Source organism: Mustela lutreola, chromosome 4 (genome assembly GCF_030435805.1).
Source record: "Mustela lutreola isolate mMusLut2 chromosome 4, mMusLut2.pri, whole genome shotgun sequence".
NCBI classification, from domain to species: Eukaryota; Metazoa; Chordata; class Mammalia; order Carnivora; family Mustelidae; genus Mustela; species Mustela lutreola.
In genome coordinates, this window is record NC_081293.1 from 77,739,281 (window position 1) to 77,765,522 (window position 26,242).

Here is a 26,242-nt window from a genome sequence, read left to right on the forward strand (position 1 = left end):
AGAGCGGCTGCTGGGCAGTGCTGAGAGCAGAATTATTCCTGAGAGAATCGGAGGTGGCTGAGTTGGGCTAGCAACGGGATTGCTGTGAAATAGCCCAAACGGCCCCACAAAGATTTGATTTCAGGGCTGTATTTCTAGACATAACTCAGCCATTGTGCAATGCAGTTATATTCGTGTTACAGTCTGACGCAGAGTCTGTTTTCCTTAAATACCATCAATGATGCTAGATGTGGGGCCCAACTCCTGGTGCTCCGCCAAACCTCAACACCATCCTACTAACAATTCGCTGGAGTAAAATCATAGTCCAGTTACATGACATGAAACTTTTTTTCTGCACAAAGATGATTTTCAAGGAGCAGCTAGAGTTTGATGAAACAAAATGACATGATTAGGTGGAGATCCGCTGAAACCATCTGGACGTGACTGTTAAAACCACATCTAAAATGTCATCTCCCTTGCTTTTGCTCGCCACACGCTTAGCTCAATGGAATGTGGTATGAACAGTCCTGTTGGTTTTTCACACGGCCACAGCTTGACTAGGTCACTCTTGCCTCTGCTTTGTCCCATGTTCTCCAAGCCCGTCCTCTTTACAGTTGCAGGTTCAGAGTCTCAAAACCTCCTAAGGATTGCTGTTGAAATGTTTTGGCAACTGGGTCCTGACAGAGAGAGCCATCTGTAAATTAAATTGCTTTAAAGCAAGATAGCTACATGTCTGTGGACCTCTCTTTAAGCCTTAAGTCTATTTTCTTGATACAAAGCAACATCAGACTTAGATCTTCATTCTCTATTGTGTTCAGAATAAGTAGCTGCAGAACTCTAACAAGTTTTATGAAAAATTTTCATAAGAAAATTAGACAAATAAGACACACTTTGACTATTGCATAAATTTTGTTTAGTAGTGGTCCACTTGAAGTTTATTTTCCCATTCAGATTGCCCTGGTTTCCTATAAGTACCATAAAAATTACCACAAATGTAGTGACTTATATCAACATAATCTTCTTATCATCCAGTTCCTTAAAGCAGAAATCCAGCATGGGTCTTTCTGGGCTATAATCAAGGTGTCAGCAGGGCTGTTGTGTTTTTTTTTGGTTTTTTTTTTGTTTTTTTTTTAGATTCAAGGGTATGATGCTTTTATTTATCTTTATTAGCAGGTGGAAGCCCCCTTTTATATTCAAAGCTGGCTGCAGAAAGACAAGTCCTCAAATTCCACTCCCCCCCCCCCCCCGCCTTTCTGCCTCCTTCATGCACATGAAAGACCTTTGTGATTATACTGGGCCCACCCAGAAAGCCCAGGATCATCTCTCTATCTCAAGGCCAGCAGATTAGCAGCCTTCATTCCACCAGCTGCCTTAGTTCCCTGTCACAGATTTTGGGAATTATGAAGTGAGTATCTTCAGGGATCATTACTTGATTTACCACACACTGACCTTCAACTTTCCTTGTAAAACCCAAAACTGGCAGCACATTATTTCCTGTCTAGCCCTCATGCCACTGTGAACAATTGCTTTCCATGCCTTCATTAGCTTATTACATACTTTGTGTATTTCTGAATAACTGTGACATATCATTGAGTAAGTTAAATGTCCTAATTCTTTTGTGACTGTTAGGGAACACATAGTTACAAACTGTAATTCATCCCATAATTTAATTATCTTGAGTAAGATTGTGACTTACATTCAGAAAAAAATTAATTAAGCAACACTAAGGCATTTAATAGTCATTAACATTTTCATGAATATTATAACTGAAGTTAACTAGAGTTTAAAATCCTGGTTGAGGGGTTCCTGGGTGGCTCAGTGGGTTAAGGCCTCTGCCTTCAGCTCAGGCCATGATCCCAGGGTCCTGGGATTGAGCAGGGAGCCTGCTTCCTTCTCTCTCTCTCTGCCTGCCTCTCTGCCTACTTGTGATCTCTGCCTGTCAAATAAATAAATAAAATCTTTAAAATCCTGGTTGATAGAACTGTTTCCCACCATTTTATGACTTTGAAATAGTTCCCCTTGTGTTTTGGCACTGTTCCGTGAGATAAGACAGAAAACTTGCAAATATGTAAAAAATTAGACCCAAAAAACTAAGAGAAAGATCTGTGAGACAGGAACGCTGGTCAAGGGGTCAAGTGAGACACAAAAATTGTAGCATGAATGGGGAATTAATTCCCAGTATAATTTCCTGCACTTTCAGGGCATCTGGGTGGTTCAGAGAATTAAGCATCGACTCTAGGTTTCAGCTCAGGTCATGACCCCACAGCTGTGGGAGTGAGCCCCTCATTGGACTCTGTGCTTGGTGCAGAGTCTGCCTCAGATGCTGTCTCCCTCTCTCTCTCTCAAATAAATAAGTAAAATCTTTAAAAAAAATTTCCTGCAGTTTCACTGGCTAAAAGAGCTAGTTAGCTCTGAGTTAGAGAACATACAAATATGCATAAAAGACTTTAGCAGTACATATGTTTATCAGAAATTTTTAAGAATGAAATGTATCTTTCAAAAGAGAATACTTGGCTTAAAAAAAAAAAAGGAATTTTATGTACTATATGTTCCCTATCCTGAAAGTATATCCATTGAAAATATAATGTTGCAAAATCTGATTGAGTAAAATACATTTTTTATCATAGCATTGGTAAATTAGGCATCGTGTTTGTCTTATTCTAAAGCACTAAGTTTGTTATTATGTGATAGACTCCTGCTGCTTTTCTTACCAACCTAGAAAATCCATCACGCACAGCCCATTTTTTAAGCAAGTCTAAATCTTTTCTTTGACATCACCAGCCGTGTTACTGCAATTGCAGTTCCCCTAAGCAAAACCACCAGGTCAGAAACACAGAACACAGAGCAGAAATAAACAGCCTTGTAACAAATGTTATACCCGCACGCTGAAGATGTTTCCCCAGAGTTAAGCACAGGCCAAGTCTATGTAGGCAGTCTGTAAAATTCAAAAACACAGGGGTGCCTGGGTGGCTCAGTGGGTTAAAGTCTCTGCCTTCGGATCAGGTCATGATCCCAGAGTCCTGGGATCGAGTTCCACATCGGGCTCTCTGCTCAGCAGAGACCCTGCTTCCTCCTCTGTCTCTCTCTCCCTGCCTCTCTGCCTGCTTGGTCTCTCTCTGTCAAATAAATAAATAAAATCTTTAAAAACAATTTTTAAACACAGATGCTCTTTACGGACAATTCTTGAATGAAAGTTAAAGGAGGCAGTTTGGTACCAGGTTTCAAACCCTCCTGCACGCCTTGTGAGGTTTGACATTGTGCTTGTGATCTTTGCTAGCACAAAGCTGACTTGTATTCATAACTCACACTTGTGTCCTTTGACGTCTCTATTCTCTTGTATGTTAATTTTCATCCGTCTAAATTTTATATAACCTCTCTCAAAAGACAAATGATAGGTCATGAATTTATCTTCAGGGTAAATCAAGTCAGAACCCAAGGGTTTTTGTTCTTACTGTTGTCATCTCAGCCAAGCTGATAGAGGAGTAATTCCTGCGGGTCTCCAGTCAGCAAACCAGGAGTGTGTGCAGCATGTTTTTCCTCCTAAGTGTGAAGAAAACATCTTTAACATTTGTAGAACCTGTCGTCCTCCCTAACCCCGCCCCTGCTGGCCCCAGGGGCATTCCTTCTCCCAAGAGGAATGAATCCAAAGACCAGGGAAAGACAGCAAGAATTCGGGGGGGGGGGGGGGGGAGGCGGTGAACTTGAAAATGGTGATGCATGAGAAACAGGTGAGCATCTTTGGAAACACTTGTGATGGAAAGACTGAAGTTATGGCAACCACAGTGAGGCCGACTTCTTACATTCACAGCAGAGAGTTGGTGTGAATATGTTCAGGGCTCAGTGGGTTTTTCTTCTTATTATTGTTCTTTGGCTTCGGAGACATAAGGCAGGATGCAAAGGTATAAAAAGGAAACAATACTCCTCTTCTTCGGGCCACTTATTCTATTTCTCCCCAAGAAGGTGGATGAAAATACACATGGCATGTCCGCACGTCTGGCTGAGAAAGAGGATGTGGAGTGCTCGTGCTCAGCCGCTGAAAACATGACCACATAATCTACAACACCCGGAAATTTACCTGAAAACCATTCACATTTTTAACAACTTTTTAATTAAAAGTGGGAAAGTAATAAATATTCACCATTTAGATTTATGCAGAAAAATATGCCAAAATTAGTCAACTAAAATAATCTCACAATGGTAGGGTTTTTTCTCTCTTTTTCTGCTTTCTACATAACATATGTTTATTAACTTTATTGGCACATAATTCACATGAAATAAACTCAGCAGATTTTAATTATAAACAGATTGATGTTTTTGACAAACATATATGTATATATATTAAGAAGAGATTATCTTTATTTAAATAAAATAGAAAAGACAAATATGTTTTCTTCATATTGTCGTATTTTTGCTTTCAAATGACCTGATGCCTTTAAAATCAATTAGCCGTATATATGTGGGTCTGTCTGGACATCCCTTCTCTTCTATTTCTTTACCCTTATGTCACTGTGCCACTGTTCTGACTATTACAGCTCTATAATAATAGATCCTAAGGGTTTACTAGGATGCCCCAGCACACTGGATGGTCTGGAAGAAGTGGATCAATATGACTCACATACACCCACTGAGGCTGACTCATAACGAGAGGGAAAAGTTGGACAGGCTGATTTTTAAAAAAAAAAGAAGAAGAAGAAGAAGAAACTCGTTTCACAAGGCAAGGCCTGCCTTCCCCCGATATCAGAACCACAGAAGGATGCCACAAGAAAATAAAATCACAGGTCACTACCCCTGATGAATGTAGTATGCACAAATTTTTAACATAACATCAGGACACTGAATTCAACAGTGCATTAAAAGGCCAGTGGATCTCAGGACAGAAGGGCAACAAGTTGCGTCCTTCCTGAGCACACAGAGCAAAGCAGGAGGGAGGGAAAAGTGGGGGAAAAGGAGGAAGGAAAGAAATATCATTATGGATTTAAAAAAAACTTATTTGAGCTCTATTAGTATAAATTTACCATTTGACAAATATTATCTTCTGTGCTGCCGTGGAACTCACATTATAGGAGGAAGAAAGAAAAACATAAGTAATGATACCCTTAGCTAATAGGAATTTCTGTTTTTGCAGTAATAAAATATTTGGGGTGAAAGAAAAGGCAAAAAAAAAACTTGCTATTTTAGGCTTCTACAGGTTATTTTCAAATAGGAAAAATTGTTGTAAAGTTTAGAAACCAATTATAAATTTAAAGCATAAAAACAGAAAAGAAAAAAAATCTGTGCTGAAGAATCTGTACCAGTGAGTGGAATCTGTAATAACCACAGAATAGAGCACAGTCTGGTTTTAATTAAGTTTAAATTAGCCTCACATGAAAATAAATTGGTTCTGAATCTACAAGATTAAAATGGTAACATAAATATCTAACAGAAATGCTGCTTTTAAAATCTTCTCAATCAAACCCAAAGACCTAGATGAAATAAAAAACACATATCACACATTATCAATTAATTTAAATTGCAGAGTTATTTATGTTCATTGGATTTGGGGGACATATTTAATAGGCAATTTAAAATAGTGAAGGCTATCAGTCAGGTGTATGTAATGAAAATTAATATTATCATCAAAAGAATTATTTGAAAGATGTGAGCTCTTTCCTGTCTTGGAAAGCTCAGTTCTGCTAAATCAATAGGAAAGTTTACATATTATTGTTAATTTAATACATTTAATAATTTATGTTAATAAAAAATTATCATTAATTGTAATAAAATCAACATTTTTTCTGTTTTCTTATTCTAACAAGATTTCTAACAAGCTTTGATTTAAGGAATCATACACACAATTCATAATTGTTTATTATGAATTATTAAAATAAACAATTTCATCATTGTTTATTTTTCTCATGAACAAAAATCAGAATTTAGGGACACCTGGGTGGTTCAGTCCTTAAGTGTCTGCCTTTAGTTCAGGTCATGATCCCGGAGTCCTGGGATCAAGACCACCCATTGGGCTCCCTGCTCAGCAGGAAGCCTGCTTCTCCCTCTGCCTCTCCCCCTGCTTGGTTTCCCTCTCTCGCTGTCTCTCTCTTTCTGTCAAATAAATAAATAAAATCTTTAAAAAAAATCAGAATTATCACTGACACACCCAGATACCCCCCAATACACGTCTGTAGAGTTTCCTAATGTAACATTATTAGTGACCTATTAATGTTCCTAGAAACGAAGATGGAGCTGGTGCCTTTATGAACCAATGAATGAATGAATGTAAAAGTCTTGACAGAGGTGAAGCCTCCCTCACGTTTCTGTTTCTCTCCCTTCTTATCTCACTACACACTTTTCTAGAAAATGCACATGTGCCAAGGTCCTCACAGGGCCAGGAAAACAAAATGTGAAAGAAAACTTAAATATGAAGAAGAGAAAGCCCACGGAGTCTGAACGCTGTGTGCATGGTGCAGTCACACTCCGACTGTGGTTCAGGTGACCCTCCCAGAGATGCCTGGTGGCCTTTCCCAAGGGAGCTCATAAGCACAGGAACCACCGCCTCACAGCTGCATGGTTGGGCTGGATGGGACCACTGCTGAGCCTCTCTGTCACCCCCAGGAGGCTGTTGTAAGGGCTGAATGATGAGTGTGTACAAAATCCCACCACAGCACCCGGCACCAGAAGAAACTGACCGTTGAGATGACATATATATATATATGTTTCCAACTTCAGTTCTGTTATTATGAAGTTTAAACAAATTAAGTAATCGGTGGTGTGGTGATCACACACATGTGAGCACTGAATTCTGGCCATAGCCATGGAGACAGATTCAATCTGCATCGACTTCGGGACTTCTTTTGGTCAGAAATACTCCTGGACATCTATTTTCAAGCCAAAGTTGCCTAAATAAATGAATTTTAACTGAGTCAAACTCCTTTCTCTGTCCCTTTTCAATTTCTCAGAATCTGTGTTCCCAGGAACTGTTCCTCTCCCAGACCCCAAACCCAGCTCCCACTGTGTCTTGTCAACCTTGCTCTGCTGGTCATCTCCTCTCTTACCTCTCCCTTCTTCACTGATACACCTGCTGCTTTCTTTGAGAATCCCCTACAGACAAAGTGAGCTTGACTGTCCTAGAAATTAAGAGCAAGTTATGCAGAGAGCCAAATGAGAAAAAGAAAAGTACCCTGTGAAAGAATGGGGTCGACCATGATGGGAGTCACTACAGCTTGAAGACCAAGGCCTCCCACATACTAACTGCCAGCTGTACACAGGCAGCATTCTCCAGAAATGGAACTCGTGCACACATGAGTTCGTTTGAATTCGTGATAATCTGGAATAGCTAATATTATTATTATCCCCGTTTTTTAAATTTGTAAGATTCAGGTGGGCTTATAGGATCTGCATGCTGGAATGTGGCACCATCAAGTTCACTATCTCTAAATGTTCCATTGAGATGATGCACACCAAGGCCTGAATCTGTTCAACTTTACTCAGACATGGTTCTGGAAAAATCAAGTTTTGAACAAAGGATGTGAGCCCTAATTAATGAGCTGGTAGGTGAAGTAAACATGTATTCGTAGGAGGGTTGTGGACACTCTCTAAAGCTAGACCAGAGTGTTGTTTGTCCAGGACTGTTAACAAAATGGAGAAGAAGGAAGAGGTACAAGCCTTATTTGGAAGATGCATTCTGTCATGAATGGTCCCGAGCATTTCAACACCACCGTGATGAACCATCCCATGGAAATAGCTCAGTTCTTTCTTGGACAAAACCAATACCTCATTGCAAACATGTCCAGTCGCTCACTTGGAAGCATAACCAGGGTATTCCTGAGACTGGGCTGCCAAGAACTGTCCTATGGCATACAGGTTTTCCAAAAAATCTATCAACTGTAATTCTCATTTGGTACTTCAAAATAGTTATTGTTGGCTGTTTCTGATGAATGAATTCTGAGACTCATTGAGTGGATCAAAACGCTTTGAGTTTAGGAGTAAGCATAACCCATAGTGAACACTGGAAAAGTCAGCAGGGAGGTGACAAAGGCAGCGTGTTCTTCCAGCCCAGTCCTTCCTGGTGAGACTGCTGTACACAGACAGAGCACACTGATCTGTGGACCTCTCCGAACACTGTCCCCCTCCCCCCACTTTTCCGCCCCATGTCCTGCATGCATTTCCTCTCACATGGCCATTAGACTCCTGAAATGATGTTTGAACTCATTAACCACCAGGGAAATGCAAATAATGCTAGGGAGAGATTGTTACCCAACCACAGAAAGGGTTAAACTCCCCCAAACAAATAATAACAAACAGGGGCGCCTGGGTGGCTCAGTGGGTTAAAGCCTCTGCCTTCAGCTCAGGTCATGACCTCAGGGTCCTGGGATCAAGTCCCACATCAGGCTCTCTGCTCAGCCGGGAGCCTACTTCTTCCTCTCTCTCTGCCTGCCTCTCTGCCTGCTTGTGATTTCTGTCTGTCAAATAAATAAATAAAATTTTTAGAAAAAAAAATAATAATAACAAACAAACAAACAAAGAACAAAGATAGGAAAACAATGCCCATTATTGGTAAGGCTGTGGAGTCATCATGAGAGTCACGCTGCTGGAGGACATGTAACTTGTAACAGTGACTTTGAAAACCAATTGATGTTATGTCTAAACTTGCAAATAACTGTACCCCATGAGCCAAAAAGTTCTCTCCTGTGTATAGAGCCAACAAAAGTGGATCCAGATGTATACAAGGAGCATGTCCAAAAATACTCAGAATGGAGTTATTCATAATAACCAAACCCGAGAACAGTGCAAATGTACATCAGCAGAAGAGTGGATACATTGTTACATGTTCATAGAATATTATGTAGCACTAAATTTGAAGGAATTAGTTTGCTGCAACAACAGGGAAGAATCTCTAGAACCTGGCAAAAGAGCCAGGTTCCCAAGTACATTCTGTATGATTTTATTTGTAAAGAGTACCAAAGGTGACAAAATTCCTCCTCTGTGCTGGGATTCAGAATATTGGTTATCTTGGTGAGAACAGGAGCATGGTTTTTGGTAGGGAGCATGAGGAGAGCTTCTGAGATGCAGGTCACGGTCCCTCTCCTGATCTGAGACTTGAGTCCCCAGAAACTTCACTCCGTGAGGAGACATTAGGCTATTTAACAGCTTCTCTCTGTGTGCTTCAAAAGGCATTTTTTCATAAAACAACTTTATTTTTTTTTAAGAAATACAGCAAAGAAGTAAATATGTTGTAGTGATTGGTATATATGTATCTATAGGACCAATTAGAAAGAATGATTTAATGTTAGCTGAACCCATATGTCTCCTCTAAGATGAAATTTTCACTGACAATATCGTAAAGCTTTAACAAGTGCTATTTTCCAAGCCCTTAGAAGGGAGCCCTAATGATGGAGAACTTCATTAGCTTGCTCAGAAATGTTCTCAAAAGTGGTACAAGACACAGTGTAGGAGGTACTTGCCAACAGGATGAGCGCAATTGTTTTCTGGAATACCCAAGTGGAAAGAAGCACGATTTGTACTATTAAGGAAAAAATAGGAAACTGTGACTCATGTCTCCTACACACCCAGAGGAAAAACTTGAAGGTCAATACTGACCTTTGGAAATGAATAGAACTTGTTTCAAGCTACTTTTCTAACAAGAAGAAAAAATATTTCTTTTAAAATCAAGACATTCCCTTAAATTTCACCTAAGCAAATCCTCCAAAGCCCCAGCTAACTTAATCTATAAAAAAATCACTGCTAAGTTGTACACGTGCACACACGCACACACACACACACCCCAAACATGTCAATCAGCTGTCTGTAGAAAGCTACTTATTGAATTTCAGTAAATAAACTAATCTCTCAGTTAATTCCCCTTTTTTCATTTAGAGAACAAAATTTTTAAGTTTAAGCCAAAATGTTGTTTTTCCTACATATTGACTCAATGGAGATAAAACTATAGACACTTGATCTCATCCTGTTCTGGGCTCTGTTAATAGAGCACTCTATGATTGCTAATTTTGTGTCTAATTTTAGATGGAGCCACAGACACCCAGATGCTCAGTTGAACATTATTCTCCGTATGCCTGTGAGGGTGCTTCTGGGTGAGATGAACATTTGCACCCGTAAAGTGAATAAAGCAGGAGGCCCACTCCTATCCCAGCCTCTGTGTGAATGGGCTCACCTGATCCCTTGAAGGCCTGAGTAGAGCCAAAGACTGAGTACGAGAGATTTCCCTCTCTCTGCCTCCCTGGCTCTGAGCGGGACATTGCTCTTCCCTTCACTCTGCTGGGCTCCAGCCTCCTGACCGCAGATGGTCAGCTCTCAGCCTCCATAACAACGTGAGCCAATTCTTTATAATATCCTCTGGGCTCTTTTTCTCTAGAGACACCCCCCTACACACACATACACACACACACACACACACACACACACACACACACACACACACATAGAGTTTTCTCACATTATTGTGTTTCTTTCTGACTATAGCTCCAAGTCCTCCTAATTCCACTCTTACTGAGATCTAACTGCTCTCTGCTCTAGAGCTGGAGCTGGAAATCCAGGCTACCTTTTCATTACACATTCAAATATCATGGGATCTTGGGCCCAGCCAGTGAGATCTGGGGCCCAAACTGCCATCCAGTCATGCTCCAGGGCTGTGGCGTGAGCAAAGGGCAGGAAGTGAGCTAGGTGTGATGTCCCAGGGAGGGGAGCGTTCTGGGAGACCCTTTAATTTCTTCTACTCACAACTCTCTAACTCCATCTTTGCTGTCATGGTGCCCAAGTCTGGCCCCAAAACACCAGAAGAGCTTTAAAACATACAATATCACTAAAATAGTTCTCCTGGAGCTCCAATAAAGAAGACAGAGATTAGGATACAAAGCACCTCAACCGACTTTATGCCAAACATCTAATTAAACAGAGAATTTGCCACACCTGTTTCTCACCCACCTCTTGTTAACACAATGGGGACACTTCTCCAGCCTTATTTCTTTTTCCTTTTAGCCAATCAGCTGCCACAGGAACACCCCCAAAATCCCTGCAGGATCCCACTCGGCGCTGATGGCTGAAGCAAGACCACCGCTGTAGTCTGATGCATTCCCTCTCTCTTGTTATCACCTCCAAAGTGTGTATCTCCTCAAATCTGAGGAAAAGAAGACACTGGTCTGAGAACAGGGATTCTGGAGAAGAAAACAGGAGTCCTCACAGATGCTGTAAGTGCAGCTGTTTTCCAGGTCAGTCTTAGGATCAACCCGTGAATTACTGTAACTCATAAACCACGAGAGCATTTCATGAGCAAAAGAGCTTAGGTTAGACTTTTCTCTCCATAGCAAGAGGGGGTATGACATAAGACCACAGATGCTGCCACTGATAGCCTTCTGGGCTATAAACAGCAAGATGGACAGAATTTCCTTGGATCCAAACAAAAAGCTTACAGAACAACTCCCAGTGAGCTCTTTTGTTCTGTTGAGCCCTAAAAACAGCGGGTGAGGTTATCTTCCCTGCCGGGAAATGATGGGCTAACCACAGATGGTCTTCCTATCAAGGTCATCACCAAGATCACTAACAAAGCATTCTTAATTACTCATTTTCCACCCCAGGGAAAATCGTTCTCTTGTGACTTTGAGACGGATTACACTCAATTCCCTTGACATCTGAGAGGGCTCAAATATTACCATTTCTCCCAACAGGGTGTAGTCTCAGCAGCACCCTTGCCCTTCCCCGCCTCTGCCATGGAGAGAGAACATGAAAAATGCTGGTAATGACCCAAAGTCCAATTCACTTTCAGATCTTCTCCAATGTATTTTTTAAGTTTTCAGACTATTATCCTATAGGCATGATGTCAGTGTCATAAACTGTGATTCTCTGTTCCTTTATGTGTCCCCAAGGCCTCTCAAATCAAAGCAGAACATCTAATCCCAAGCTTCAGGGCACTTAAGTGATTATAGGAGAATTGGAGAGAGGAAGAAGAGATTCAGAGCATCCCCAAAGAGCACGTTTCACGGGGAGAACCAGTGGCTATAGCCTCCCTCAGTGCTTGAGTGCTCCTGCAGATATTTCCTAGGGAACGTGGAAGTATTATTTCAAGGGGTTGATGCTTTGGTAAGAAGGAAGTTCTAAAGTTCGTGTTCCTCAGGATGCTTCTGGGTAGGAAATGCTATGATGTTGTATGGCAAATAGATGGTTAAAACTCAGGGTGTGATGTGCTACTATCATGCTCTGATTCTCCCTCCCATTAGAAGATAGGTCTTCTGTTCCATTCATCTAAGCTTCAAGCCCAACTGTCAGTGAACTCCCAGTACCAGCTGTCCTCACAAGGGTCAGGGCACAGCTGCCCTCGGTGCTCCTTCAGCCGCATCTCCCCATGTTCCGGAACAATGGCCAACTCCTGTTTTTCTTCAGTAAAACAATGTTTCCGAATGATTCCTTATGGGCAGCCTATCCAAACTGAATAGACTTCTATTACTGCATCATCTCTTATGACTCTTGTGAGGTTATCAATTCTGTATTTACTACATATATCCACATAATCCCCTTCCTTCCTCCCCTTCTCTTATTTTTTCACTTTATTCTTTAAATTTTTGTTTGCATACAATATTATATGAGTTTCAGGTGTACAATGTACTGACTGGATATTTACATACTCTAGGAAGTGGCCCCATAGCTGTCCTAGTTACTACCTGTCACCTGTCATACAAACTTGTCACTATATTATTGACTCTAAATCCTATGTCAAACTTTTCATCCCTGTGATGAATTGTGTCTCCAAATCCCCTTCACCTGCTCTGTCTTTTCAGAACAATGTTTTACGCTGATATCCTATGTATTGTAAAACTCCCCAGACATCTTATAGAGAACTCTGTATATTACGCAAATGATAAATATTGCTTATCAACATTATAATACCTCAGCGTTGCAGCATCACATTTCTATAATTTGATAAATATTTAAGTTTTTTAAACATGCCCCTTTTTATGTCAATCAAAATAAATATTCGTATTATCCGCTAAACGATTTCCAAAACAAGCTGGAGTTTTAGGTGGAGGAAGGCACAATTCCAGAAACATTCCCATCAGTCACTGGAAGAATTCAGTGGGAAAGTAATTCAGATTCATCTCATTCTGCAGCTGCTGCTAGCTACATTTCTACATGAAAATATGTTGTGATCCTTGTTCTTTCCTGAAAGAACAGCATGAACGGCCCTTAACACTTTCCTTTATGTGAGGACCAGGAGTGAACTATGAGCCGGTCCGTCAAAGAAGGTTTGGGGCTGTGGCCTTAGGACTCATTTCAAAGGCATAAGCTGAGATTGTAGGTACACACGATTCACCACATTCCTGCATTGGGCTCCATTCTGTGTGGCTCAGTGGTCTGGAGGGGTCTTGAGTGGACACTAGCCCTCCCTGGAGAAGCTCATGCACTAGGTAGCAGCTCACAGAGTCACAGGTGTCAGCTCCCGATTTCCTGATCAGACATACCCATCACCCATCACCCTGGATGATGAGCAGTCTCCCCTGCCTCCTGGCTCCATCCCCAGGTAAGTCCTTGGTAAAATGTCCGCCCTTGCAGAGCTTACCAAAACCCTGATCTTTTTCACTGGAGTTGACTAATGTGGCCTTAGCTCTGGAATTCCAAAAGCACTTGCCCTCAGACGCCGATTGTGGCACATGCCCATGGCTGCTGGGCTCTCTGCCTGCACGCTGTCTGACCTCCCTTGGTGGCCCTTCCAAGGAGCCACAGGTCTCCTCCAGGGCCTGTGACCCATCAGGTCTCGACTACTCTCTCCCTTGTGGTTTTGCTGAACTGTGGCTTTCCATCCCACACCCCACTCAGAGCTCTACTTAATAAATGTTAACTTAACAAAATCACAACGCTGAAAAATATGACTTGAATGGCTTTGACAAAACTTGGGCTAAATAATTTCCTAAAACATAAATTGTCTTTATTAATGTTGTATTTTAAACAAAGAGTCAAGATAGGCAATAAAGACTTTCACAAGGGGGGAAAAAAAGTGCTGCTTTTCCATTGAGTGATCCTGAACTGTGGGCACAAGGAGCTCTTGAGAGAGTCTGACATAAATAGAGTGTGTCCATGGGTGTGCGCTCTGGAGAAGGTGATTTGGAAGGACGACCCAAATCCACATGCCTTACGATACAGGTGCTTCATTGCCAGGATTGCCCTGCAAAACGATGTTGAAAAAAATGCACGAGAGTGCCCAGTGTAGTGGATTTTAAGAGTATAACTCTAGAAAAGAATGCTAGGCAGAAAATGGCAGGTTTGAACAAAATATTGCTTATCACTCCACACCATACAGCTTTGTACAACTGGCATACGTTGTTTTAACCTAAAAAATGATGACAATGTTATGAGTTGTTCTGTTCTCCTACATTATACTTTAATGTGATCTGTGTACATTACTAAAATGTAAATATAAATTATGGGGTGGCCGTATGGTAAGAAAAACATAGACGTTGTATGGAGAAACACTGAAACCATTCTCCTCCCTAACTTCTGCCCTAAATTCCACAGACTTGGGAATCATGGCCAAACTAGAGCAATGTTTGTTAAAACTTGTTTAGTTTACTGTAAAGTGTTGTTTACAAAAAAAAAAAAAAAAAACCACAAGTGGTTGTTCTATTTTACTGAGAATTCACTCGTTATCATATAGTTTTTGCAACAGAGTCAAACATTCTGCCTTTGAGCTTGGGGTTAATCCCAGGTGTTCTGTTTTCCAAGGCTTAAACACAATGAAGACACAGGTGAACTCTTTTTTTTTTTTAAGTTTTTATTTATTAATTTGACAGAGAGAAATCACAAGTAGACGGAGAGGCAGCCAGAGAGAGAGGGGGGGAAGCAGGCTCCCTGCTGAGCAGAGAGCCCGATGCGGGACTCGATCCCAGGACCCTGAGATCACGACCCGAGCCGAAGGCAGCAGCTTAACCCACTGAGCCACCTAGGCGCCAAGAACTCTTGTGGTGACTTGAGAGTTTAAATCCTGGTCCAACGGACTTTCAGGGAATCATGACAACTCTTTATGGGGAGACAAAGTTTTCTTAGTTCCTAAAACATTAGAAATTTCTGATAAGGAACAATCAAAAATAACCGTTTTGGTTTTGGGGTTTTGTTTTTCCCATCACCAGGAAATGGCGCAGGGAGCGGCGGTGGCATCTCCAATACCACAGGACCCTGGGCTAAGGGGGAGGGACGGCCCCGCCAGCTCCAGGGACTGGGCGCACAGGAGTTTTACCAGAAAAGGATCCCCCCAAGCTGGATGGTGCGTGCACATGCGCGTGATGCTGGTGCCAGAAGCTTCCTCTGACCGTATTCAAAATTCACCTTTTCAGCCCAAGCAGCCCTGGCGATGGCGGGCCTTCTCCTCTGTCTCATCACAGAAAACCCTGCTCCTTCCAGAAGTGGCTGCAGCCTTCACAGCAGCTCAGAGATGGGCTGGCCCCATGGGGACTTTGAAACAGTCTTGACAACGAGGAATAATCCATTCACACCCCACAGTGCTTTTTCTTCCTTTAAACAAAACAAGGATCGTGTCGTGCTCGCTTCGGCAGCACATATACTAAAACAAGGATCGTGTCATAACTGCACTCGTGAAAATGAAGGTTTTCAAGAAAATTTCCACAGAAGAGATTTGTCAACATGCCGTGAGTGGTGCCATTGCAACTTGCTCTGCTGATACAGAAATGGTTTTATATTATGCCTCTTTAAAAACATACCGATTGAATTGGTATATAATAAGTGACATAAATTATGGGTTTTAATTTCCAGATAGGGCTAGAAATAGGTCAAATGTGAGTAAAATAAATAACAAAGAGACATTACATTTCAGGTTAAAATTATTGATACAAAACAGACCCCAGTTCTTCATGAACTGCTCTTGTGTTCTCTCTGATCCTTGTGTACTTGCCTTCCCGCTCGGAAAACAGTAGGGGCATGGCCTTCCTGTGCTCAGAACGCACATCTGCCCAGGAGAAGTCCCATAAGTGAAGAACACGGGATACAGGGACACACAATGAAAGTGGGGCTTGCTAGTCACAAACGTCTTACATGTTTTGTAATCCCACCAGTGAGAAGACAGGATGCACCTGTGGACATAGGCTTGCCAACACTCCAGATATGGTCGAAATGTCCTGAACATTTAAGTTCAGTCACTGGGCACACAAGTATTGCAATTTTTAAAAAAATCAAGCTAATATTGATAAAATGAAAACTACAACACCACGAAGATACAAAAGCTCTTCATAGATGAGAAAACCTTGGAAGACATTGCACAATGCCTTTTGTGACCAATATGCATGGGATTCCCCATAGAGGTGCCCTAGGAAAGTAACGGATATAAGTTATTTTGAGATAAGCAGTTTTCAGGGTCAATAATAGTATCTGCAAAGGCAGACCTCTATTTTGATAACCAAAACCAGGATGCAAAAGGGAAGCCTCTCGTGAGGTGAGGTGAGGCCGGCCCACAGCAGGACAGCCTGGAGGGGAGTTGCTCTTCAGGGCACAGCCTTTTGGAAACTGAAGCCTGTTTCTTAAAAACTGGCCAGTGCTTAGGGCAGTCAGTCCTTATGGAGAGTCCGAGGACAGCACCTGCTGGAGTCCATCCTACTGGAACCCAGTAGGAGCTCGTACTTGCTGGGCTTTGCTGGGCTAAAGACTGCCCCACTGTCAAGGACACCATTCCCTTCTCCAGTCTTACCAGGGATGCTGCCAGCTGCTGTGTGCTGCACCTGGGTGGAGCTGCTGTACTGGAGCCTATTAGGGGTCATTTCACTGGTAATCCAGGCTCCAAGTCAGGCTGGGGGATCCAGGCAGCCAGCCTTGTTCACTGATTTAGTCTCAGCAAATAAACATATTGTTAGGCTTCAAAATAAACCTGATATGTTTAGGAATTTGCATCAAAGTATTTTCCTCAAAATGGACCAAAGACCTAAATGTGGGATGCCTGGGTGGCTCAGTAGGTTAAGAGTGTGCTTTCAGCTCAGGTCATGATCCTGGGGTCCTGGGATCAGAGTGCTACATTGGGCTCTCAGCTCAGTGGGGAGGCTGGTTCTCTTTCTTCCTCTACCTGCTGCTCCCCCTGCTTGTGTTCTCTATCTGTCAAATAAATAAATAAATAAATAAATAAAATCTTTTAAAAAAAGACCTCAGTTTAAGACTTGAAACCATTAACCTCCCGAAAAAAAAAAAAATAGACGATAATCTCTTTAGCATCAACTTTAGTTAACAGTTTTCTAGACACGTGTCTTCAGGCAAAGGGAATGAAAGCAGACATAAACGACTGGGATTACATCAAAATAAAGGACTTCTGTACAGTGAAGGAAGCCATCAACAAAGAGAAAAGGCAACCAACTAAATGGGAAAAGGTACCCATAAATGACATATTTAATAAGAGGATAATACCCAAAATATATAAAGAATGTACACAACACCAAAGAAACAGATAATCTGATTAAAATGGCAAAGGAGCTGAACAGACTTTTTTTTTTTTTTTAAGAAGACATGTGGTTGCTCAAGAGACACACGAAAGATGTTCAACATCACTTCCCATTTGGGAAATACAAATCGAAACCCCAATGAGACCATCACCTCATCACCACCATCACCTCACACCCGTCAGAATGACTAAACTCAAAAACACAAGAAACGACAAGTGTTGTCAACGATGTGGAGAAATGGGAACTGTTGGTGGGAATGCAAATTGGTGCAGCCACTCAGGAAAACAGTGTGGAGGTTCCTTAAAAAGTTAAATAGAAATACTATAGGATCCAATAATTCTCTTAATGGGTATTTATCCAAAGACAATGAAAACACTAATCCAAAAAGATATGCATACCCTCATGTTCATTGCAGCATTATTTACAATAGCCAAGATATGGAAGCAGCCCCAGTGCCCATCAATAGATGAATGGGTAAGGAAGGTATAATATATTAAATATGTATATAATGGAATACTACTCAGCCATAAAAAAGGGTGATATCTTGCCATTTGTAACAACATGGGTGGACGTAGAGGGTATTATGCTAAGGGAGGTAAGTCAGACAAACAAGGACAAATGCCATATGAGTTCACTTACAGATGGAATTAAAAAATAAATAAATAAACAGACAAAAACTAGAAGTGGACCCATAAATGCAGAGAACAAACTGATGGTTGCCAGAGGGGAGAGGGGTGGGGGAATGGGCAATATGGGCGAGGGGCGTGGGAGTTACAGGCTTCCACTTATGGGATGACTAAGTCACAGGGATGAAAGGAACAGCATAGGGAATATAGTCAATGGCATTATACCAGGGTTGTATGGTGACAGACAGTAGCTATATTCGTAAACACAACATAAGGCATACACTTATAGAATAACCATGTCATATGCCTGAAACTAATGGTACCCTGGGTGTCAACTCTTCTTCAATGAAAAATACATAAAGGGGGCACCTGTGGCCCAGTAGGTTAAGCCCCTGCCTCCCACTCAGGTCATGATCCCAGAGTCCTGGGATTGAGCCCCACATTGGGCTCTCTGCTCAGCAAGGAGCCTGCTTTCCTCTGTCTCTGCCTCCCGCTCTGCCTACTTGTGATCTCTTTCTGTCAAATAAATAAAATCTTAAAAAAAAAAAACCCATAAAGCACAATGTTAAAAAATATTTCCCTGCTATAATAACTCTTTACATTTATTGATGTTCTTTGTTTTTCTTTCCTTTATAACTAACTCCAGGGGTGACTGGCTTAGGTTCACTTTCAGAACAAAGCCCAGGATTTGTCATGTGTAACATAACTAGTTTACTCTCTTAATTAGTTGAAGTGTGTGAAACTTCTCTTTATCACCAGTGTAAACATGTTCAATGTGCACGTCCCACATATATTTCATATAACAATAATGAACTATGATGTCTCACACTCTAGGACAATCTGTGAGATTATTTGAACTGATAATTCAGTGATGTTGACACTGAGAAACTCCTTGCCTGGAAATCCACACAAGACACTGGCAACAGCTGATTTATGGTGGTCAGAAACTCACCATGACCCAGGCGGTGTGGAATACAGGTAAACAATACTTGGAAATGCAATTTGATGAAGGCTATTAGTTGTCCTGCAAGGTCCAAGCTCTAATAAGGCAATGGAACTCCATTCTTAGGACCTTGATTAATGAACATCTGTGATCAAACAGCTCATGGCAAGATGTATTGCCCATGACCTGCTGGCCAAGGGCAGCAGAACCAGTTGGTTTCAGTTTGTTGTGGAAAACCCTGCCTCCAATTTACATTGGAGCAAAGAGTGTTTCATAAAAGAAAGATATTCTTTATTCATGATCCCTGACAACCTTCCATTGCAATAAAAATTACACTCTTTCTATATCAGCAGTGCTTTTAAAATTAGGAACCATCTTCTTTCTTTTTTTTCCCCCCTAATTTGCTGCCTACATCCGATTTTCTAGCAACCAAAGGTTTTGGAAGATGGGGAGTGTAATGCCTGCAGAGATCTGCCCCACACTTCCCAGCCCCACACTGCCCAGGCATGGTTTCCTACCCTTAGCACTACTGTCAGCTTGGACTGACAAGTTCTTTAGGTTGGGGGCTGTCCCGTGAAGGGGAGGGTATTAGCAGCATCCTTAGTCTTTGCCCATTAGAAGCCAGTAGCTTTCTCACACCTACTGTGAGAACCAAAAATGTTTGCAGCCTTTCCCCAATGCCCCTGGTCTGGGGCTGGTCCTCCTCCAACTGAGGAAAACTCTGAGGGCCTCCTTCTGCCCCCAGCCCCAGAGCTCCTTGGATGACAGGGGAGATCTTTGCTGTGAAGAGCTCACCATTCAGGGTCTCGCTCCTGCCAGTCAGATCTGCCTCCTTCAGTCCGGTACAGGTGTCGATGGCGAGAGCTCACGCTGACTGCTGATACCCATCTCAGCGTCCGCTTCCCACCGAACGAGCTGTGTAACAGATACAGGATTTCCTCAGTTCACAGAGACACATTTTTACCACACTTTATCATCAGTGAAATCAGAAATCAGATTGTCCTCAAATCGATGGCATGCTATATGTTAATTGGCAGCATGTTTTCTTTATTATGGTAAATAAAATAAGCCTTAAAATGAATCCTGTTTTAGTTGATTAAATATAATAGATAAAATTACAATTTGGCCTGAGAAAACAATGCACTAGCCTCAGATTATGCAATGCTTTAATCAAAATGCTGGCTGGGGAGCAAGGGTAAAATTAGATATCTGTGCTAGCTAACTTTTTACTAGTAATATTTTAGTATCGCAATGATCTATTATTTTATATAGTATATTTAAAATTATTAATCATGAGAGATGATTATGCATGTGGCCATTCACCCAGACACTATGCATGTGTCCAGGTGTATATATCTAATATATGTTTGAATAGATTATAAAGTGATAGATACAAACAAAGCCGCCATATTTTTTAACTCTATTTTCTCATTAAGTTAGTTCTTAAAAATATACATGTGAGAGCCAATGTCCTCTGTTCCACATTCTATTTTTAGCCTCTAGGTCATGACCTGTCTGCACCCCTAACCTACTTCATGGTTTCTCTTGTCCCGAGTCAGACTGTACAGAACTGCAGTTCAAGGCGCATGTCCTGAATACTACCTCTCTCCTCCTTTAGAAACCTTGGCTTCCTTGAAAGCAGTTCAATGTAATTGCCGTCTGCTGGTACGTAATTGTCTGTGATCTGGCATTGGGCTACAGATTCTTTTTTCCTCTTCCAAATCAGTAAATATAATGTGGCTTTTTTCAGCTTTCAAAATTGTGTCTAATTAAAATGGATCTGAATTATTTATGCATTAATGCTCCATTTACTTTTTCAAGATGTTTAAAAAATTTTGAGCTATAGTGAAATTTTCAACATTAAATTCTTCAAAGACTTTCAGTGGAGCCATATCTGTAGATTTAGAAAAGTAGCCATCATTCTCAGGAAAGACAAATTTTTAAAAAGAGTGTTACATAAAACATGGGCTACTTGATAGAGCATCAGTATTAAATAGTCATGGAAATAGATTTCCAATGTGAGGCTGACACCACAGTTGATTGAGAACAAGCTATAAAGTCAAATACTCAAAGTCAAACCATAATTTCAATAATTATATCTTGATAATCACGTGATGGCCTCACCGTGCCCTTGTGCATAAAGTAACAGCCCTTTTATAATGTCATTCGTGGCTTAACTTGGACATTGTAAGGCAAGTGATGGGGCAGCCTTAAATTCTCAGGCAGCCCAGGTCTGTCTGGGTCAGGTCTGAAGCTTCACCTTCCAAAACCCACGACACCTAGAGACCCGAGATCTGTGAGATTTTCGCTCACAAGGCATACGGTGGACTCTGGACCTAGTATCTCAGTTTCTAGCTCAAATAATGACCCAATCAAATGCAATTTAATTACTTTTAGGTCACCATCAATCCTTACACATCTCATGATCTGATCAGTTGATTATAAAAAGACAGAATGCTTCATCACCTCTTTTTTCGGTCAGCAATCAAGACACCGTAATTCTTGCCAGGAGCATATTGATGGCAGCTCTGATGCCCCGCTGACCTTCGTAAAATGCCATCCCATCTGCTCTCAGGTCACATCTCACTGCTAGCAACAGCAGCACCAGCTACTTTCGAAACTGTTGTGACTGGTGCTGCCGGTGGCCCGAGTTAGCTCTGTGATAATGCTAGTTTAATTGAACTGGAGAATGAAATTAGCCCAACTTCCTAAAAAGTTGTTCCAGATACGATGACAAAGGGAAATCGGAAGTGAGCAAGAAAATGGCATTTAAAGAGCAAGCAGACTTTCCTAAAATAAAATAGGTTGACTTAATGAGACCATCTTGAAAAAGTGAGTAAAGCAGTCTTGGCTTTTATTACATTTCAATACATGTCTGTTTCCCTGAAAAACCAAAACAAAAGCAAAAACTAATCACTATGCTTTTTTTTATAAATTGTCAAATTCTGTGTTTTCACGAGTTCCACTTACTTTATAAAGGAAAAAAAAGTCTAAGATTTTTTTTTCTGGTGGTTAAGAATTCAAGTTGAACAAGTGCATACATTTTTCTTTTCTTGCCTTTTTACAAAAGAGCAAAGGGCGTCAGAAACACACGGCGGGGCGTGGAGTACTTCACGGAAGGGTTTCTGTTACAAAATGCACATGCGCTCACCGAGAAGAAAACAGCAGTGTTTCTTGATGCAACTGACACAGAGGATACGTGTTTATATTAGGAGTCAGAGATAAATTATCTGATATTTGTTAGTTTAGTTGTTTTGCTTGTGGGGTCTTTCTTAACCAGGTACTATAATAACAAGAGGCTTGAAGGAGGGCTAACCGGCACATAATATGGCAATGCAGAATCTGGCTCCCACTGTGAATCCACTTCAAGCAGCCGCTCTGGCAACCTCTGTAGCTGTAAACCTGGGGTGTGTAGGCAGGACCGAGCAGACTGATACAAAAATTATTGTTATATTGGTCTCAGCGTTTCTCTTTTCCTTCACTTTCCCAATTACTGTTATTGTTCTTCTATGCGACTTATGCCAAGAAACCGTGCACCTGTATTTAGAGCCTTCCACATTACAGTGGGCCTTAGATCATGATTTATAAGCTTTGTCAGAAATAGGATCTTGAATTTCAAGGGCACTCTCCTTGCAAACTACTTCAGGCTTTTGAAGCCTTCCGAAGAGATTCTTAATCCAAATACACTTAGATTATGATGATACAATAAAAGATTAATATTTTGGAAGTGTTAAGAGTGCTGAGGTTTTATTTTTGTTTTGTTTTGTCTTGTTTTTTAATTCACTAAAAGCAAACAGGATAGCACTTTTTTTGAACACATTAGAAGAAAAGACTTGATTGTCCCAAGTCATAATGCAACAGAAAGGTTTTCTGGAAAAGCAAGAAATGTCTGATTAAAATTTGTGAGTGTGGGGTTTTTCACAGCAAGTGCACAAGAACAGAAGCTTCCCTTGCATCTGGAGACCAGGCTGTCTCTCCAGGGCTCCTTCTCCTGAGGTGCTTTCACGTAAAGGCCACCGCCTACCAGGCGGGGGTTCTCTTCCCCAGTGGGAAGTGATGTCGGCTGCCATCTACGAAAGGGAAAAGTGAGGTGATGTTATGTCTTTCTCCTGACCAACACTTTTTTATGGCTGTTGTTAAGGCTGAATCCACATAAGTTTTGGCACCAGATGTATTCACGTGTTTGCATTAGATCAATCCGTCTCTTTAATAAATGCCGGTGGGAAAACCAGACAGGCACCTGCCAAACGAGGAGAAGATGGATTAGATGGATGGTGAGGTAAGGCACGTGCTGGTTATCCTGGCGGTGAAGATACTCCCACTGTGCACTTGCGTCCCTCATCACCACACTGTACCCTCAGTACACTACGGTTTTACTTGTCACTGGTCCTCAGTAAAGCCGGAAGACGAAATTGAATCCTCAGCACTGCCAGATGCAGGCTGGCTGAGGAAAATGAAGTAAATATCCCTCGTACTTGGGCGGTATGAAGTAAATGCCAAAGTGACTCAGACATTTGGAGAAGCCCTTTTGCTCTCTTTTTAAAGGGAATACATTCAACCACCATGTTTTAAATGGATTTAACATTTTATGAGAAAGGATGATTTTTAAATATCAGTTAAAAGATTTGTTTCTGACTCAAAGTCATAAGGAAATGCTCTACTTTAGAATGATTGGTAGAGAAACTGGTGTCTCAGAGATTCCGCTTAGAAAGATTCCAGAAGTCAGGGTCATGGGGAACGTGCAATGAATCAGTCACTCATTGAATTGCCTCTGAGTGTTAGATGCTGATTCCAGAATTGAGGTACTGTTATTCCCGTTTTATAAACGAGGTTGGGGGAGTGTGTTCTCAAGGTCACAGTTAACTTTCCTCCTTCCTTGGCAGAACAATGTATGCCTAGTGACTGAAATTACAGAAAGGAGCACAGGCACGCTGTCCTGCAGGGCCTTCAGCTAGATGGATAGATGTGCCAAAGTAAATGGAAAAATCCATCTCGAATTTATATATAATCAGAAAGGATTACTAAAGCTGGTGCTGCTGATGGAGATAAGTGTAGGGAGAACTTTGCCCCACTCTCACTCAATATTTCAGATGGCACAGTCAGCCCTTCTCTACCGAACACCCTTCTAAGCCACAGAGACAATCATCATGTTTGCCTTCGGCACTGTCTACCAGGATTCTGACTGCCTTCGCGGATCCTTCTGAGGAGATGAGGAAACTGAAGAGAGTAAAATCAGTCTGATCTGAAGTGTGTATTCCAGAACATGTGAGTGCTTTTTCGGGATTTCGAGGGATTCCCAGAACTGTAGGGAAGCAACACAACAGGAAGCCCCTCCTGCCTCATCTACAAACGGATTCTAAATCCCTCTCTGATTCCACCATTTGGGACTACTTTGTTTGGCTTAATGAAAATTGTAAAGCAGATAAAGGAAAAATACCAGTCCACAGTGGCCAGGCACCTCCCACCTAAGGTGGGAGGGCTCATCCCTGGAATCGGGCCAAGTCAGACCCAGCTGTGGGTGTGGAGCCCCGTGAGGCAGGCAGCCTTCTTGGTCCACTAAACAGACGGCCGAGCCTAGCAGATGCCCCGTCGCCTTCACAAGGCAATCTAGCTGTACCCACCGAGTCAAGTTCCCTCAGCGGGGACTGTGCAGTACGTGTACTCCTGTGTCACCAGACCATTATGGCTCCCTAAAAACTATATTTTATTTCCAAGAAATATCCTTTTTTCTTTCTTTTCTGTCTCTTTTCTTATTTTTAAAAATATTTTTCTCTCATCTTGTTTTAGTCACTAACCACATCAGTCTTATTTACTCCCTAGATATTTTCAGAAATCCATATTTTGGTGCCAAGTATTCTATTTTTGTTCTATTTTCAGCTCTTCTGTGTTTTTATATCCTCCTCTTGTCTGCTTTTATTCCAGTTATTTATTTTATTTTCTGATTTCTTCAGTGGAATTTCTGCTTTGGCATTTTAATAAGTTTTGTTATGGAGGTATATGATGAATTTTTTATAAATTCTCTATGGACACACAGAGGATGCATGTCCTCTGTTGAAGGTACTACCTAGTGTATCTTCATGAAATGGGACTTTTTGATTAAATGATTTGTGTCCTCAACATGAATGCTCATTTTCCTCCAATTTAATTAGTGAATTTCTGAAAAGTGTGTGTTATATTTATATGTCACATAAGTGTTGTATGTTATTATTACCATTATTGCTATGATTATGTTCTATATTACATAATATATATTGTGAAAGTTATAATTACAACATGACATAGTTGCTTTCTTTCCCTCAAGACCTATTTGCACACCAGGAAGTACTCGTACTCCAAGTCTGCTCCATTGTTTAGTTCATAATGTTTTGACACATTTTCTTTGTTGGCTATGACTTTTGTTCTTCTGGGTCTCAGTTCTTCAGACCAACTTCTTTCAGCAAATATTAATATTGTATCCTGTAATCTTTATCTCTGTCCATTTAATTTCAATGTTACTTTGTCCATCCATGTGATTCTTATGAAGAGTATCTTGCCGAATTGTGCTTTGTGTTTCTAAACCTGATTGGACTGTTACACTTTCAGTAAGGGAATTCAGGATCTGGTGGCCCTGCCAGCCACCACCTGCCGAGAGATCTCCTGTCTGATTACTTCCATGCCTTGGGAGTATCTGAGATCACTGGGCATCAGCTTCCTCCGTGGCTGCCTGTCCAAAGCTCAGCTTGAGCCTCAGGAAGAGGTGGGGCCAGAGCTCTGTCCCCTCATGAGCTCCGTGGACATGCCCAGCACATGGTCTGCAGGGCTTTGCCACTCAGACAGAACGTCAGGGCTTAGGACAGATGCTCAGGATGCATCTGAATATATGGGACTGTAGAGGTCGCAGTAGCAACAATGGGATGTGGAATCTTGGAAGCTTAGTGGCAGAGAAGATTCTAGAAGGTAATGGTCAGTGCTATTAAATGCTGCCTGGATGTCATAAAATGACGGAAAACTATGCTTGGATTAAGCTTCAGGGAGGCCTTTCATCATCTCGGGCAGAGCAGGTTCTGTGAAAAGGGAAGAGAGAGAAGATGGAAGTTATCTGAAGCACAGAGGGCAGGGGAGAACAGGAGACGGACACCCTTTTAGCCCCAGTATCTCACCCGATTTGATCTCCCGTGGCATGAAGTCGGCCATCTTCAGCACAGTTCCTGCCCTTTCCCACCATAACCATCATGGAAGTGGACACCAGGAGGCTCCATGGGGCACACTTACCTCTCCTCACCCTGACTCCTTAGAACCAC